Below are 17279 nucleotides of genomic sequence, written 5' to 3'. Positions count from 1 at the left end.
TATTCATGCTAGAATTGTATTAACTGGAAACATAATACATGTGTGAATACATAGACAAACAACATGTCACTAGTATGCCTCTACTTGACTAGCTTGTTGATCAGAGATGGTTAAGTTTCCTAACCATAGACAAAGAGTTGTCATTTGATTAATGAGATCACATCATTAGGAGAATGATATGATTGACTTGACCCATTTCGTTAGCTTAGCACACGATCGTTTAGTATCTTGCTATTGCTTTCTTCATGACTTATACATGTTCCTATGACTATGAGATTATGCAACTCCCGTTTACCGGAGGAACACTTTGTGTGCTACCAAACGTCACAACGTAACTGGGTGATTATAAAGGTGCTCTACAGGTGTCTCCAAAGGTACTTGTTGAGTTGGCGTATTTCGAGATTAGGATTTGTCACTCCAATTGTCGGAGAGGTATCTCTGGGACCTCTCGGTAATGCACATCACTTAAGCCTTGCAAGCATTGCAACTAATGAGTTAGTTGCGGGATGATGTATTACGGAACGAGTAAAGAGACTTGCCGGTAGCGAGATTGAAACTAGGTATTGAGATACCGACGATCGAATCTCGGGCAAGTAACATACCGATGACAAAGGGAACAACGTATGTTGTTATGCGGTCTGACCGATAAAGATCTTCGTAGAATATGTGGGAACCAATATGAGCATCTAGGTTCCGCTATTCGTTATTGACCGGAGACGTGTCTCGGTCATGTCTACATAGTTCTCGAACCCGTAGGGTCCGCACGCTTAACGTTTCGATGACAATTATATTATAAGTTTATATGTTTTGATGTACCGAAGGTTGTTCGTCGTCCCGGATGTGATCATGGACATGATGAGGAGTCTCGAAATGGTCGAGACATAAAGATTGATATATTGGAAGCCTATATTTGGATATCAGAAGTGTTCCGGGTGAAATCGGGATTTTACCGGAGTACCGGGGATTACCGGAACCCTCCCGGGGGCTTAATGGGCCTACATGGGCCTTAATGGAAATAGAGGGCAGCAAGGGGAGTGTGGGGTGCGCCCCCAAGGCCCAAAACGAATTGGTTTAGGGCAAGGGGGCCGGCCCCCTCTTTCCTTCTCCTACTATCCCTTTCCTTCCCCCTCTCCTACTCCTACTAGGAATAGGAGGAGTCCTACTCCTAGTGGGAGTATGACTCCCCCTTGGCGCGCCTCTCCCTGGCCGGCCACCTCCTCCCCTTGCTCCTTTATATACGGGGGCAGGGGGCACCCCATAGACACAACAATTGATCGTTTGATCTTTTAGCCGTGTGCGGTGCCCCCCTCCACCATAGTCCACCTCGATAATACTGTAGCAGTGCTTAGGCGAAGCCCTGCATCGGTAGAACATCATCATCGTCACCACGCCGTCGTGCTGATGAAACTCTCCCTCAACACTCGGCTGGATCAGAGTTCGAGGGACGTCATCGGGCTGAACGTGTGCTGAACTCGGAGGTGACGTACGTTCGGTACTTGATCGGTCAGATCGTGAAGACGTACGACTACATCAACCGCGTTGTGCTAACGCTTCCGCTTTCGGTCTACAAGGGTACGTGGACAACACTCTCCCCTCTCGTTGCTATGCATCACCATGATCTTGCGTGTGCATAGGAAGTTTTTTGAAATTACTATGTTCCACAACAGTGGCATCCAAGCCAGGTTTATGCGTAGATGTCATATGCACGAGTAGAACACAAGTGAGTTGTGGGCGATATAAGTCATACTGCTTACCAACATGTCATACTTTGGTTCGGCGGTATTGTTGGATGAAGCGGCCCGGACCGACATTACGCGTACGCTTACGCGAGACTGGTTCTTCCGACGTGCTTTGCACACAGGTGGCTGGCGGGTGTCAGTTTCTCCAACTTTAGTTAAACCGAGTGTGGCTACGCTCGGTCCTTAAGAAGGTTAAAACAGCACCAACTTGACAAACTATCGTTGTGGTTTTGATGCGTAGGTAAGAACGGTTCTTGCTAAGCCCGTAGCAGCCATGTAAAATTTGCAACAACAAAGTAGAGGACATCTAACTTGCTTTTGCAGGGCATGTTGTGATGTGGTATGGTCAAGACATGATGCTAAATTTTATTGTATGAGATGATCATGTTTTGTAACCGAGTTATCGGCAACTGGCAGGAGCCATATGGTTGTCGCTTTATTGTATGCAATGCAATCGCCCTGTAATGCTTTACTTTATCACTAAGCGGTAGCGATAGTCGTAGAAGCATAGATTGGCGAGATGACAACGATGCTACGATGGAGATCAAGGTGTCGCGCTGGTGACGATGGTGATCATGATGGTGCTTCGGAGATGGAGATCACAAGCACAAGATGACGATGGCCATATCATATCACTTATATTGATTGCATGTGATGTTTATCTTTTATGCATCTTGTCTTGCTTTGATTGACGGTAGCATTATAAGATGATCCCTCACTAAATTATCAAAGTATAAATTGTTCTCCCTGAGTATGCACCGTTGTGAAAGTTCTTCGTGCTGAGACACCACGTGATGATCAGGTGTGATAGGCTCTACGTTCAAATACAACGGGTGCAAAACAGTTACACACGCGGAATACTCAGGTTAAACATGACGAGCCTAGCATATAACAGATATGGCCTCGGAACACGGAGACCGAAAGGTCGAGCGTGAATCATATAGTAGATATGATCAACATAGTGATGTTCACCGTTGAAACTACTCCATCTCACGTGATGATCGGACATGGTTTAGTTGATATGGATCACGTGATCACTTAGAGGATTAGAGGGATGTCTATCTAAGTGGGAGTTCTTAAGTAATATGATTAATTGAACTTAAATTTATCATGAACTTAGTACCTGATAGTATCTTGCTTGTCTATGTTGATAGATGGCCTGTGATGTTGTTCCGTTGAATTTTAATGCGTTCCTTGAGAAAGCAAAGTTGAAAGATGATGGTAGCAATTACACGGACTGGGTCCGTAACTTGAGGATTATCCTCATTGCTGCTCAGAATAATTACGTCCTGGAAGCACCGCTGAGTGCCATACCTGCTGCTGATGCAACTTACGACGTTAAGAACATCTGGCAGAGCAAAGCTGATGACTACTCAATAGTTCAATGTGCCATGCTTTACGGCTTAGAACCGGGACTTCAACAACGTTTTGAATGTCATGGAGCATATGAGATGTTCCAGGAGTTGAAGTTAATATTTCAAGCAAATGCCCAGATTGAGAGATATGAAGTATCCAATAAGTTCTATAGCTGCAAGACGGAGGAGAATAGTTCTGCCAGTGAGCATATACTCAAGATGTCTGGGTACTGCAATCACTTGATTCAACTGGGAGTTAATCTTCCGGATGATAGCGTCATTGACAGAATTCTCCAATCACTGCCACCAAGCTACAAGAGCTTCGTGATGAACTATAATATGCAAGGGATGGATAAGACAATTCCTGAGCTCTTTGCAATGCTAAAGGCAACGGAGGTAGAAATCAAGAAGGAGCATCAAGTGTTGATGGTCAATAAGACCACTAGTTTCAAGAAAAAGGGAAAGGGAAGAAGAAGGGGAACTTCAAGAAGAACATCAAGCAAGTTGCTGCTCAGGAGAAGAAACCCAAGTCTGGACCTAAGCATGAGACTGAGTGCTTCTACTGCAAGCAGACTGGTCACTGGAAGTGGAACTGCCCCAAGTATTTGGCGGATAATAAGGATGGCAAGGTGAACAAAGGTATACGTGATATACATGTTATTGATGTGTACCTTACTAATGCTCGCAGTAGCACCTGGGTATTTGATACTAGTTCTGTTGCTAATATTTGCAACTCGAAACAGGGGCTACGGATTAAGCGAAGATTGGCTAAGGACGAGGTGACGATGTGCGTGGGAAATGGTTCCAAAGTCGATGTGATCGCGGTCGGCACGCTACCTCTACATCTACCTTCGGGATTAGTATTAGACCTAAATAATTGTTATTTGGTGTCAGCGTTGAGCATCAACATTATATCTGGATCTTGTTTGATGCAAGACGGTTATTCATTTAAATCAGAGAATAATGGTTGTTCTATTTATATGAGTAATATCTTTTATGGTCAAGCACCCTTGAACAGTGGTCTATTTTGGCTAAATCTCGATAGTGGTGATACACATATTCATAATATTGAAGCCAAAAGATGCAGAGTTGATAATGATAGTGCAACTTATTTGTGGCACTGCCGTTTAGGTCATATCGGTGTAAAACACATGAAGAAACTCCATACTGATGGACTTTTGGAACCACTTGATTATGAATCACTTGGTACTTGTGAACCGTGCCTCATGGGCAAGATGACTAAAACGCCGTTCTCCGGAAATATGGAGAGAGCAACAGATTTGTTGGAGATCATACATACAGATGTATGTGGTCCGATGAATGTTGAGGCTCGTGGCGGATATCGTTATTTTATCACCTTCACGGATGATTTAAGCAGATATGGGTATATCTACTTAATGAAACATAAGTCTGAAACATTTGAAAAGTTCAAAGAATTTCAGAGTGAAGTTGAAAATCATCGTAACAAGAAAATAAAGTTTCTACGATCTGATCGTGGAGGAGAATATTTGAGTTATGAGTTTGGTCTTCATTTGAAACTATGCGGAATAGTTTCGCAACTCACGCCACCCGGAACACCACAGCATAATGGTGTGTCCGAATGTCGTAATCGTACTTTACTAGATATGGTGCGATCTATGATGTCTCTTACTGATTTACCGCTATCGTTTTGGGGTTATGCTTTAGAGACGGCCGCATTCACGTTAAATAGGGCACCATCAAAATCTGTTGAGACAACGCCTTATGAACCGTGGTTTGGTAAGAAACCAAAGTTGTCGTTTATGAAAGTTTGGGGCTGCGATGCTTATGTGAAAAAGCTTCAACCTGATAAGCTCGAACCCAAATCGGAGAAATGTGTCTTCATAGGATACCCAAAGGAGACGGTTGGGTACACCTTCTATCACAGATCCGAAGGCAAGACTTTTGTTGCTAAATTCGGAGTTTTTCTAGAGAAGGAGTTTCTCTCGAAAGAAGTGAGTGGGAGGAAAGTAGAACTTGATGAGGTAACTATACCTGCTCCCTTATTGGAAAGTAGTTCATCACAGAAACCGGTTTCTGCGACACCTACACCAATTAGTGAGGAAGTTAATGATGATGATCATGAAATTTTAGATCAAGTTGTTACTGAAGCTCGTAGGTCAACCAGAGTAAGATCCGCACCAGAGTGGTACGGTAATCCTGTTCTGGAAGTTATGTTACTAGACCATGACGAACCTACGAACTATGAAGACGTGATGGTGAGCCTAGATTCCGCAAAATGGCTTGAGGCCATGAAATCTGAGATGGGATCCATGTATGAGAACAAAGTGTGGACTTTGGTTGACTTGCCCGGTGATCGGCAAGCAATTGAGAATAAATGGATCTTCAAGAAGAAGACTGACGTTGATGGTAATGTTACTGTCTATAAAGCTCGACTTGTTGCAAAAGGTTTTCAACAAGTTCAAGGGATTGACTACGATGAGACCTTCTCACCCGTAGCGATGCTTAAGTCTGTCTGAATCATGTTAGCAATTGACGCATTTTATGATTATGAAATTTGGCAAATGGATGTCAAAACTGCATTCCTGAATGGATTTCTGGAAGAAGAGTTGTATATGATGCAACCGGAAGGTTTTGTCGATCCAAAGGGAGCTAACAAAGTGTGCAAGCTCCAGCGATCCATTTATGGACTGGTGCAAGCCTCTCGGAGTTGGAATAAATGCTTTGATAGTGTGATCAAAGCATTTGGTTTTGTACAGACTTTTGGAGAAGCCTGTATTTACAAGAAAGTGAGTGGGAGCTCTATAGAATTTCTAATATTATATGTGGATGACACATTGTTGATTGGAAATGATATAGAATTTCTGGATAGCATAAAGGGACACTTGAATAAGAGTTTTTCAATGAAAGACCTCGGTGAAGCTGCTTATATATTGGGCATCAAGATCTATAGAGATAGATCAAAACGCTTAATTGGACTTTCACAAAGCACATACCTTGACAAAGTTTTGAAGAAGTTCAAAATGGATCAAGCAAAGAAAGGGTTCTTGCCTGTGTTACAAGGTGTGAAGTTGAGTAAGACTCAATGCCCGACCACTGCAGAAGATAGAGAGAAAATGAAAGATGTTCCCTATGCTTCAGCCATAGGCTCTATCATGTATGCAATGCTGTGTACCAGACCTGATGTGTGCCTTTCTATAAGTCTAGCAGGGAGGTACCAAAGTAATCCAGGAGTGGATCACTGGACAGCGGTCAAGAACATCCTGAAATACCTGAAAAGGACTAAGGATATGTTTCTCGTTTATGGAGGTGACAAAGAACTCATCGTAAACGGTTACGTTGATGCAAGCTTTGACACAGATCTTTACGATTCTAAATCGCAAACCGGATACGTGTTTAGATTGAATGATGGAGCTGTCAGTTGGTGCAGTTCTAAACAAAGCGTTGTGGCGGGATCTACGTGTGAAGCAGAGTACATAGCTGCTTCGGAAGCAGCAAATGAAGGAGTCTGGATGAAGGAGTTCATATCCGATCTAGGTGTCATACCTAGTGCATCGGGTCCAATGAAAATCTTTTGTGACAATACTGGTGCAATTGCCTTGGCGAAGGAATCCAGATTTCACAAGAGAACCAAGCACATCAAGAAACGCTTCAATTCCATCCAGGATTTAGTCTAGGTGGGAGACATAGAAATTTGCAAGATACATACGGATCTGAATGTTGCAGACCCATTGACTAAGCCTCTTCCACGAGCAAAACATGATCAGCACCAAGACTCCATGGGTGTTAGAATCATTACCGTGTAATCTAGATTATTGACTCTAGTGCAAGTGGGAGACTAAAGGAAATATGCCCTAGAGGCAATAATAAAGTTATTATTTATTTCCTTATATCATGATAAATGTTTATTATTCATGCTAGAATTGTATTAACCGGAAACATAATACATGTATGAATACATAGACAAACAGTATGTCACTAGTATGCCTCTACTTGACTAGCTCGTTGATCAGAGATGGTTAAGTTTCCTAGCCATAGACAAAGAGTTGTCATTTCATTAATGAGATCACATCATTAGGAGAATGATATAATTGACTTGACCCATTTCGTTAGCTTAGCACACGATCGTTTAGTATGTTGCTATTGCTTTCTTCATGACTTATACATGTTACTATGAGTATGAGATTATGCAACTCCCGTTTACCGGAGGAACACTTTGTGTGCTACCAAACGTCACAACGTAACTGGGTGATTATAAAGGTGCTCTACAGGTCTCTCCAAAGGTACTTGTTGAGTTGGCGTATTTCAAGATTAGGATTTGTCACTCCGATTGTCGGAGAGGTATCTCTCAGCCCTCTCGGTAATGCACATCACTTAAGCCTTGCAAGCATTGCAACTAATGAGTTAGTTGCGGGATGATGTATTACGGAACGAGTAAAGAGACTTGCCGGTAACGAGATTGAAACTAGGTATTGAGATACCGATGATCGAATCTCGGGCAAGTAACATACCGATGAAAAAGGGAACAACGTATGTTGTTATGCGGTCTGACCGATAAAGATCTTCGTAGAATATGTGGGAACCAATATGAGCATCCAGGTTCCGCTATTGGTTATTGACCGGAGACGTGTCTCGGTCATGTCTACATAGTTCTCGAACCCGTAGGGTCCGCACGCTTAACGTTTCGATGACAGTTATATTATGAGTTTACATGTTTTGATGTACCGAAGGTTGTTCGGAGTCCCGGATGTGATCACGGACATGACGAGGATTCTCGAAATGGTCGAGACATAAAGATTGATATATTGGAAGCCTATATTTGGATATCGGAAGTGTTCTGGGTGAAATCGGGATTTTACCGGAGTACCGGGGGTTACCGGAACCCCCTCAGGGGCTTAATGGGCCTACATGGGCCTTAGTGGAAATAGAGGGCAGCAAGGGGAGTGTGGGGCGCACCCCCCAAGGCCCAAACCGAATTGGTTTAGGGCAAGGGGGGCCGGCCCCCTCTTTCCTTCTCCTACTCTCTCTTTCCTTCCCCCTCTCCCACTCCTACTAGGAATAGGAGTGCCCCCTTGGCGCGCCTCTCCCTGTCCGGCCGCCTCCTCCCCTTGCTCCTTTATATACGGGGGCAGGGGGCACCCCATAGACACAACAATTGATCGTTTGATCTTTTAGCCGTGTGCGGTGCCCCCTCCACCATAGTCCACCTCGATAATATTGTAGCAGTGCTTAGGCGAAGCCCTGCGTCGGTAGAACATGATCACCGTCACCACGTCGTCGTGCTGACGAAACTCTCCCTCAACACTCGGCTGGATCAGAGTTCGAGGGACGTCATCGGGCTGGACGTGTGCTTAACTCGGAGGTGCGTACGTTCGGCACTTGATCGGTCGGATCGTGAAGACGTACGACTACATCAACCGCGTTGTGCTAACGCTTCCGCTTTCGGTCTACGAGGGTACGTGGAAAACACTCTCCCCTCTCGTTGCTATGCATCACCATGATCTTGCGTGTGCGTAGGATTTTTTTTGAAATTACTACGTTCCCCAACAATTTCACCGTACCTTTTTTTGTTAGCAGCGGAGGGACTTTCATGCCATTTGAATTCTAACTAGTCGTCACACTTAAACATGATCAAGGTGGCCCCAACGGCTCCGCTGGTGAACCATCTCCTGTTTGCTGATGATAGCATACTGTTTTTCAAGGCAATCTCAGACGATGCGGATGAGGTATCAAATCTATTGAACCAATATTGTGATGCGTCAGGGCAGCAGATTAATAAGGATAAGTCTTCTATCTTCTTCAGTAAAGGTTGCCCTAACATCACGCATGAATTGGTGAAGCTGTCCTTGCAAGTCCCAAGAATCTCTTAATGAAAGGTATTTGGGAATGCCGACGGATGTGGGTCACTCAAAGAATGACACTGATGTCTACTACACAACCTTCTTCTTGTAGATGTTGTTGGGCCCCCAAGTGCAGAGGTTTGTAGGACAGTAGCAAATTTTCCTCAAGTGGATGACCTAAGGTTTATCAATCCGTGGGAGGCGTAGGTTTAAGATGGTCTCTCTCAAACAACCCTGCAACCAAATAACAAAGAGTCTCTTGTGTCCCCAACACACCCAATATAATGGTAAATTGTATAGGTGCACTAGTTCGGCGAAGAGATGGTGATACAAGTGCAATATGGATGGTAGATAAAGGTTTTTGTAATCTGAAAATATAAAAACAGCAAGGTAGCAAGCAATAAAAATGGGCATAAACGGTATTGCAATGCTAGGAAACAAGGCCTAGGGTTCATACTTTCACTAGTGCAAGTTCTCTCAACAATAATAACATAATTGGATCATATAACTATCCCTCAACATGCAACAAAGAGTCACTCCAAAGTCATTAGTAGCAGAGAACAAACTAAGAGATTATTGAAGGGTACGAAACCACCCCAAAGTTATTCTTTCTGATCAATCTATTATAGAGTTCGTACTAGAATAACACCTTAAGACACAAATCAACCAAAACCCTAATGTCACCTAGATACTCCAATGTCACCTCAAGTATCCGTGGGTATGATTATACGATATGCATCACACAATCTCAGATTCATCTATTCAACCAACACAAAGAACGTCAAAGAGTGCCCCAAAGTTTCTACCGGAGAATCAAGACGAAAACGTGTGCCAACCCCTATCCATAAGTTCACGAGGTCACGGAACTCGCAAGTTGATCACTGTAACATACATCAAGTGTTCTCAAATCCTTAAAGACTCAATCCGATAAGATAACTTCAAAGGGAAAACTCAATCTCCATTACAAGAGAGTAGAGAGGGAGAAACATCATAAGATCCAACTATAATAGCAAAGCTCGTGATCCATCAAGATCGTACCACCTCAAGAACACGAGAGAGAGAGAGAGAGAGATCAAACACAGAGCTACCGGTACATACCCTCAGCCCTGAGGGTGAACTACTCCCTCCTCGTCATGGAGAGCGCCAGGATGATGAAGATGGCCACAGGAGAGGGATTCCCCCCTCCGGCAGGGTGCCGAAACGGGTCTAGATTGGTTTTCGGTGACTACGGAGGCTTCTGGCAGTGGAACTCCCAATCTATTATGTTCTCTGATGTTTTTAGGGTATACGGACATATATAGGCGAAAGAAGTAAGTCAGGGGAGCCATGAGGTGCCCACGAGGGTGGGGGCGCACCCAGGGGGGTAGGGCGCGCCTCCCTGCCTCATGGCTTCCTCGAAGCTTCCCTAACGTCTACTCCAAGTCTCCTTGATTGCTTCCGTTCCAAAAATAACTCTCCCGAAGGTTTCATTCCGTTTGGACTCCGTTTCATATTCCTTTTCTTCGAAACAATGAAATAGGCAAGAAAACAACAATTTGGGCTAGGCCTCCGGTTAATAGGTTAGTCCCAAAAGTAATATAAAAGTGTATAATAAAGCCCATAAACATCCAAAACAGATAATATAATAGCATGCAACAATCAAAAATTATAGATACGTTGGAGACGTATCAGCATCCCCAAGCTTAATTCCTGCTCGTCCTCGAGTAGGTAAATGATAAAAACAGAATTTTTGATGTGGAATGCTTCCTAACATATTTCTCAATGTAATTTTCTTTATTGTGGCAAGAATACAGATCCATAAGATTCAAGACAAAAGTTTAATATTGACATGAAAATAATAATACTTCAAGCATACTAACAAAGTAATCATGTCTTCTCAAAATAACATGGCCAAAGAAAGCTATCCCTACAAAATCATATAGTCTGGATATGCTCTATCTTCATCACACAAAATATTTAAATCATGCACAACCCCGATGACAAGCCATGCAATTGTTTCATAATTTTGATGTTTTCAAACCTTTTCAATCTTCACGCAATACATGAGCGTGAGCCATGGACATAACACTATAGGTGGAATAGAATGGTGGTTGCAGAGAAGACAAAAAGGAGAAGATAGTCTCACATCAACTAGGCGTATCAACGGGCTATGGAGATGCCCATCAATAGATATCAATGTGAGCGAGTAGGGATTGCCATGCAACGGATGCACTAGAGCTATAAGTGTATGAAAGCTCAAAAATAAACTAAGTGGGTGTGCATCCAACTCGCTTGCTCACGAAGACCTAGGGCATTTTGAGGAAGCCCATCATTGGAATATACAAGCCAAGTTCAATAATGAAAGATTCCCACTAGTATATGAAAGTGACAACATAGGAGACTCTCTATCATGAAGATCATGGTGCTACTTTGAAGCACAAGTGTGGTAAAAGGATAGTAGCATTGCCCCTTTTCTATTTTTCTCTCATTTTTTGTTTTTTTGTTTTGTTTTTTGTTTTTTTGGGGGCCTTCTCTTTTTTTATGGCCTCTTTATCTCTCTCTTTTTTCCTGTCCGGAGTCTCATCCCGACTTATGGGGGAATCATAGTCTCCATCATCCTTTCCTCACATGGGACAATGCTCTAATAATGATGATCATAACACTTTTATTTACTTACAACTCGATACTTAGAACAGAATATGACTCTATGTGAATGCCTCCGGCGGTGTATCGGGATGTGCAATGACTCATGAGTGACATGTATGAAAGAATTATGAACGGTGGCTTTGCCACAAATACGATGTCAACTACATGATCATGCAAAGCAATATGACAATGATGGAGCGTGTCATAATAAACGGAATGGTGGAAAGTGGCATGGCAATATATCTCAGAATGGCTATGAAGATGCCATAATAGGTAGGTAGGAGGCTGTTTTGAGGAAGGTAAATGGTGGGTTTATGGTACCGGCGAAAGTTGCGCGGTACTAGAGAGGCTAGCATTGGTGGAAGGGTGAGAGTGCGTATAATCCATGGACTCAACATTAGTCATAAAGAACTCACATACTTATTGCAAAAATCTATTAGTTATCGAAACGAAGTACTACGCGCATACTCCTAGGGGATAGATTGGTAGGAAAAGACCATCGCTCGTCCCCGACCACCACTCATAAGGAAGATAATCAATAAATAAATCATGCTCCGACTTCATCACATAACGGTTTTGTTGGAGAACGTAGTAATTTCAAAAAAAATCCTACGCACACGCAGGATCATGGTGATGCATAGCAACGAGAGGGGAGAGTGTCGTCCACGTACCCTCGTAGACCGTTTAAGCGGAAGCGTTATGACAACGCGGTTGATATAGTCGTACGCCTTCACGATCGACCGATTCTCAGTACCGAACGTACGGCACCTCCGCGTTTAGCACACGTTCAGCTCGGTGATAACCCACAAGTATAGGGGATCACAACAGTTTTTGAGGGTAGAGTATTCAACCCAAATTTATTGATTCGACACAACGGGAGCCAAAGAATATTCTCAAGTATTAGCAGCTGAGTTGTCAATTCAACCACACCTGGAAACTTAATATCTGCAGCAAAGTATTTAGTAGCAAAGTAATATGATAGTAGTGGTAACGGTAGCAAAAGTAATGTTTTTGGTATTTAGTAGTGATGATAGCAATAGCAACGGAGAAGTAAATAAGCGAAGAACAATATATGGAAAGATCGTAGGCAATGGATCAGTGATGGAGAATTATGCCGGATGCGGTTCATCATGTAACAGTCATAACCTAGGGTGACACAGAACTAGCTCCAATTCATCAATGTAATGTAAGCATGTATTCCCAATATAGTCATACGTGCTTATGGAAAAGAACTTGCATGACATCTTTTGTCCTACCCTCCCATGGCAGTGGGGTCCTAGCGAAAACTAAGGGATATTAAGGCCTCCTTTTAATAGAGTACCGGACCAAAGCATTAACACATAGTGAATACATGAACTCCTCAAACCATGGTCATCACCGGTAAGTATCCCGATTATTGTCACTTCGGGGTTAACGGGTCATAACACATAATAGGTGACTATAGACTTACAAGATAGGATCAAGAACTCTCATATATTGATAAAAACATAATAGGTTCAGATCTGAAATCATGGCACTCGGGCCCTAGTGACAAGCATTAAGCATAGCAAAGTCATAGCAGCATCAATCTCAGAACATAGTGGATACTAGGGATCAAACCTTAACAAAACTAACTCGATTACATGATAAATCTCATCCAACCCATCACCGTCCAGCATGCCTACGATGGAATTACTCATGCACGACGGTGAGCATCATGAAATTGGTGATGGAGGATGGTTGATGATGACGATGGTGACGGATTCCCCTCTCCGGAGCCCCAAACGGACTCCAGATCAGCCCTTCCGAGAGGTTTTATGGCTTGGCAGCGGCTCCGTATCGTAAAACGCGATGAATCCTTCTTCTTTATTTTTTTCTCCCAAAAGCAAATATATAGAGTTGGAGTCGAGGTCGGAGGAGCTCCAGGGGCCCACAAGGTAGGGGGCGCGCCCCCCACCCTCGTGGCTAGGGTGTGGGCCCCCTGGTCTTCATCTTTTGCAAGGATTTTTTATTATTTCCGAAAAGATGTTTCGTGAAGTTTCAGGTCATTCCGAGAACTTTTGTTTCTGCACATAAATAACACCATGGCAATTCTGCTAAAAACAGCGTCAGTCCGGGTTAGTTCCATTCAAATCATGCAAGTTAGAGTCCAAAACAAGGGCAAAAGTGTTTGGAAAAGTAGATACGACGGAGACGTATCAACTCCCCCAAGCTTAAACCTTTGCTTGTCCTCAAGTAATTCAGTTGATAAACAACTTTTCTCATCTCAGTCAGTCCATCATATAATCATCATTATTGCCTTTCACTTGCATGACCGAATGATGTGGATAATAATAATAGTGCATGTGCATTGGACTAAGCTGGAATCTGCAAGCATTCAATAAACAGGAGAAGACAAGGCAATATGGGATCTTTTGTCAGATCAACAATAATGCATATAAGAGCCGCTTCAACAATTTAATTATGGTCTTCTCCTATCGACCCCCAAAGAAAAGAAAAGAAATAAAACTATTTACACGGGAAAGCTCCCAACAAGCAAAAGAAGAACAGGAAATCTTTTGGGGTTTTCTTTTTAATTACTACTACAAGCATGGAAAGTAAACTAATTAAAAGCTACAACTAATTTTTTTGGTTTTTCTTAAGGTTTATTAAACACACAAGAAGAAAGCATAAAAAGGAAAATAAACTAGCATGGATGATACAATGAAAAAGTATGAGCACTAACATCTAGCAATGAGTGTGTGAACATGAATGTAATGTCGGTGGGAAATACATACTCCCCCAAGCTTAGGCTTTTGGCCTAAGTTGGGCTATGGCCACGGTTGGCCTGGTGGATATCCATAATAATAGTTGGGGTCGTACTGAGATGTAGCGGCTATCGCCTCCTGAGCTGCAGCATGGCGTCGAGCGGCCTCCGCCCTCTTCTCGTACTCATCTGCCTCCTCTCTGGTAATAACATATATTCCTTTTGCCTGATAATCAAAGAAGGCATGAGCAGGGAGAGTAATACAGACAGCACAACGTCTGTCAAAGACTAAGCAATACTGGAGAGGTGATTCATTCCTCTCAACAAACTGGTGGTGAACCATAGCCTCATAATCCAAATAAGCAGGAGGCAACTCAATATCATCTTCATGTATGGCTATACCAAGAAAATTAGCTATGCAGGTTGCATAAATTCCACCAAAGGAATCTCCATTAAATCTATTAAGATGCAACCTACGTGCAACAATGGCTCCCAAATTATAAGATTTATCTCCTAACACATCACTCCAAAGAATATTGAGGTCAGGAACACACATGTGACATGCCTCATCTTTACCATTAATGCATCTACCTATGAAGAGGGCAAAATAATGTATAGCAGGAAAGTGAATGCTCCCTATGGTAGCTTGTGTTATATCTCTAGATTCCCCCACAGTTATACTAGCAAGAAAATCTCTAAATTCATATTTGCGAGGTTCCCTGACACTACCCCATTGTGGAAGTTTGCAAGCAGTGGTAAAATCCTCTAAGTCCATAGTGTAAGAATTTTCATAAAGATCAAACAGGACAGCTGGAGAATTACGTGAAGATGAAAATTCAAACCTCCTCACAAAGGAACTAGTGAGATGGTGATACTGGCTGCACTTTTCTTCCTCGAAGCTCACAAGATCAGCGTTACGCAAATATGCGTTAAATTCTTCCTTAATTCCTGCTCGATCCATAAAGTTTTCCGAAGGTCATTCACAAGGACGCACTGGAGCGTCTCTTGGTGGTTCTTCATCAGCATCACGCATTGCAAGCCTGGGTCCTTACTTCCTTGAAGAACCACCCTGGTACATTTTCCTAAGCATATTTCTTCCTCTGAAAATTTTCTGAAATTTTTAGTAACTTCAAAATAAAAGTAAACCAAACTCAACAAAATTGATAGAAACTACTCCTACAAGTGCCTAGAGCCTATATCATGCATCTAAACTACTTGGAACCATATAAATTTGACATGCAAGCTCAAGAATAGGGTCACCTAAGCAACAAAAATATGTAATGAATAAAGCACTAGAACAAAAACTAATTGGACCAATGGAGGAGTCACATAGCAAGGAACAATCTCCCCAAGCAGTTTTGTGAGAGGTAATTTGAGCAAGGAGATCGAAAATCGCAGCAAAATGAGCTAGAACTCATGCTTGAGCTGGATATTCATGCTTGTGGGAGGAAGAAGAAGTGTGTGGGTGCAGGAATAAGTGGAGGAGGGCCACCGTGGGCCCACGAGGCAGGGGGCGCACCCAGGGGGTAGGGCCCGCCCTCCACCCTCGTGGCCAGGTGGATGCCCCCCGTGCTGTGTTCTTGGTGCCAAATATTCTCAAATATTCCACAAAAATCATATTTAAATTTCAGGGCATTTGGAGAACTTTTATTTTTGGGGTATTTTTATATTGCACGGATAATTTAGATAACAGACAGAGAAATACTATTTTTATTTTATTTAATATAAATAACAGAAAGTAAAAGGAGGGTATAGAGAGTTGTGTTTTTTAAATTCATCCATCTCATGATCATCAAAAGGAATCCACTAACAAGGTTGATCAAGTCTTGTTAACGAACTCATTCCGAATAACATGGAACCGGAGAAATTTCAAATAACACTATGTTACCTCAACAGGGATATGCACATCCCCAATAATAAGAATATCATATTTCTTCTTGACAGTAGGAAGAGGAAATTCAAAACCTCCAAATATAATTGATGGAATTTTTCCAATAGAGTTGATGCTATGAACTTGAGGTTGTTTCCTCGGAAAGTGTACCGTATGCTCATTACCATTAACATGAAAAGTGACATTGCCTTTGGTGCAATCAATAACAGCCCCTGCATTATTCAAAAAGGGTCTTCCAAGAATAATAGACATACTATCGTCCTCGGGAATATCAAGAATAACAAAGTCCGTTAAAATAGTAACGTTTGCAACTACAACAGGCACATCCTCACAAATACCGACATGTATATCAGTTGATTTATCAGCCATTTGCAAAGATATTTCAGTAGGTGTCAACTTATTCAAATCAAGTCTACGATATAAAGAGAGAGGCATAACACTAACACCGGCTCCAAGATCACATAAAGCAGTTTTAACATAATTTCTTTTAATGGAGCATGGTATAGTGGGTACTCCTGGATCTCCAAGTTTCTTTGGTATTCCACCCTTAAAAGTATAATTAGCAAGCATGGTGGAAATTTCAGCTTCCGGTATCTATCTCTTATTTGTAACAATTTCTTTCATATACTTAGCATAAGGATTCATTTTAAGCATATCAGTTAATCGCATACGCAAAAAGATAGGTCTAATCATTTCAACAAAGCGCTCAAAATCCTCATTATCCTTTTTCTTGGATGGTTTGGGAGGAAAAGGCATGGGTTTCTGAACCCATGGTTCTCTTTCTTTACCATGTTTCCTAGCAACAAAGTCTTTCTTATCATAACGTTGATTCTTTGATTGTGGGTTATCAAGATCAACAGCAGGTTCAATTTCTATATCATTGTCATTACTAGGTTGAGCATCATCATGAACATTATCATTAACATTATCACTAGTTTCAGGTTCATTACCAGATTGTGTTTCAGCATCAGAAATAGAAATATCATTTGGATTCTCAGGTGGTTGAACAATAGGTTCACTAGATGCATGCAAAGTTCATCATTTTTCGTTTTCTTCCTTTTAGAAGGACTAGGTGCATATATATTATTTCTCTGAGAATCTTGCTCAATTCTCTTAGGATGGCCT

Source organism: Triticum dicoccoides, chromosome 6A (genome assembly GCF_002162155.2).
Source record: "Triticum dicoccoides isolate Atlit2015 ecotype Zavitan chromosome 6A, WEW_v2.0, whole genome shotgun sequence".
In the NCBI taxonomy this organism is placed as follows: domain Eukaryota; kingdom Viridiplantae; phylum Streptophyta; class Magnoliopsida; order Poales; family Poaceae; genus Triticum; species Triticum dicoccoides.
Note: the sequence above shows the minus strand (reverse complement) of the source record.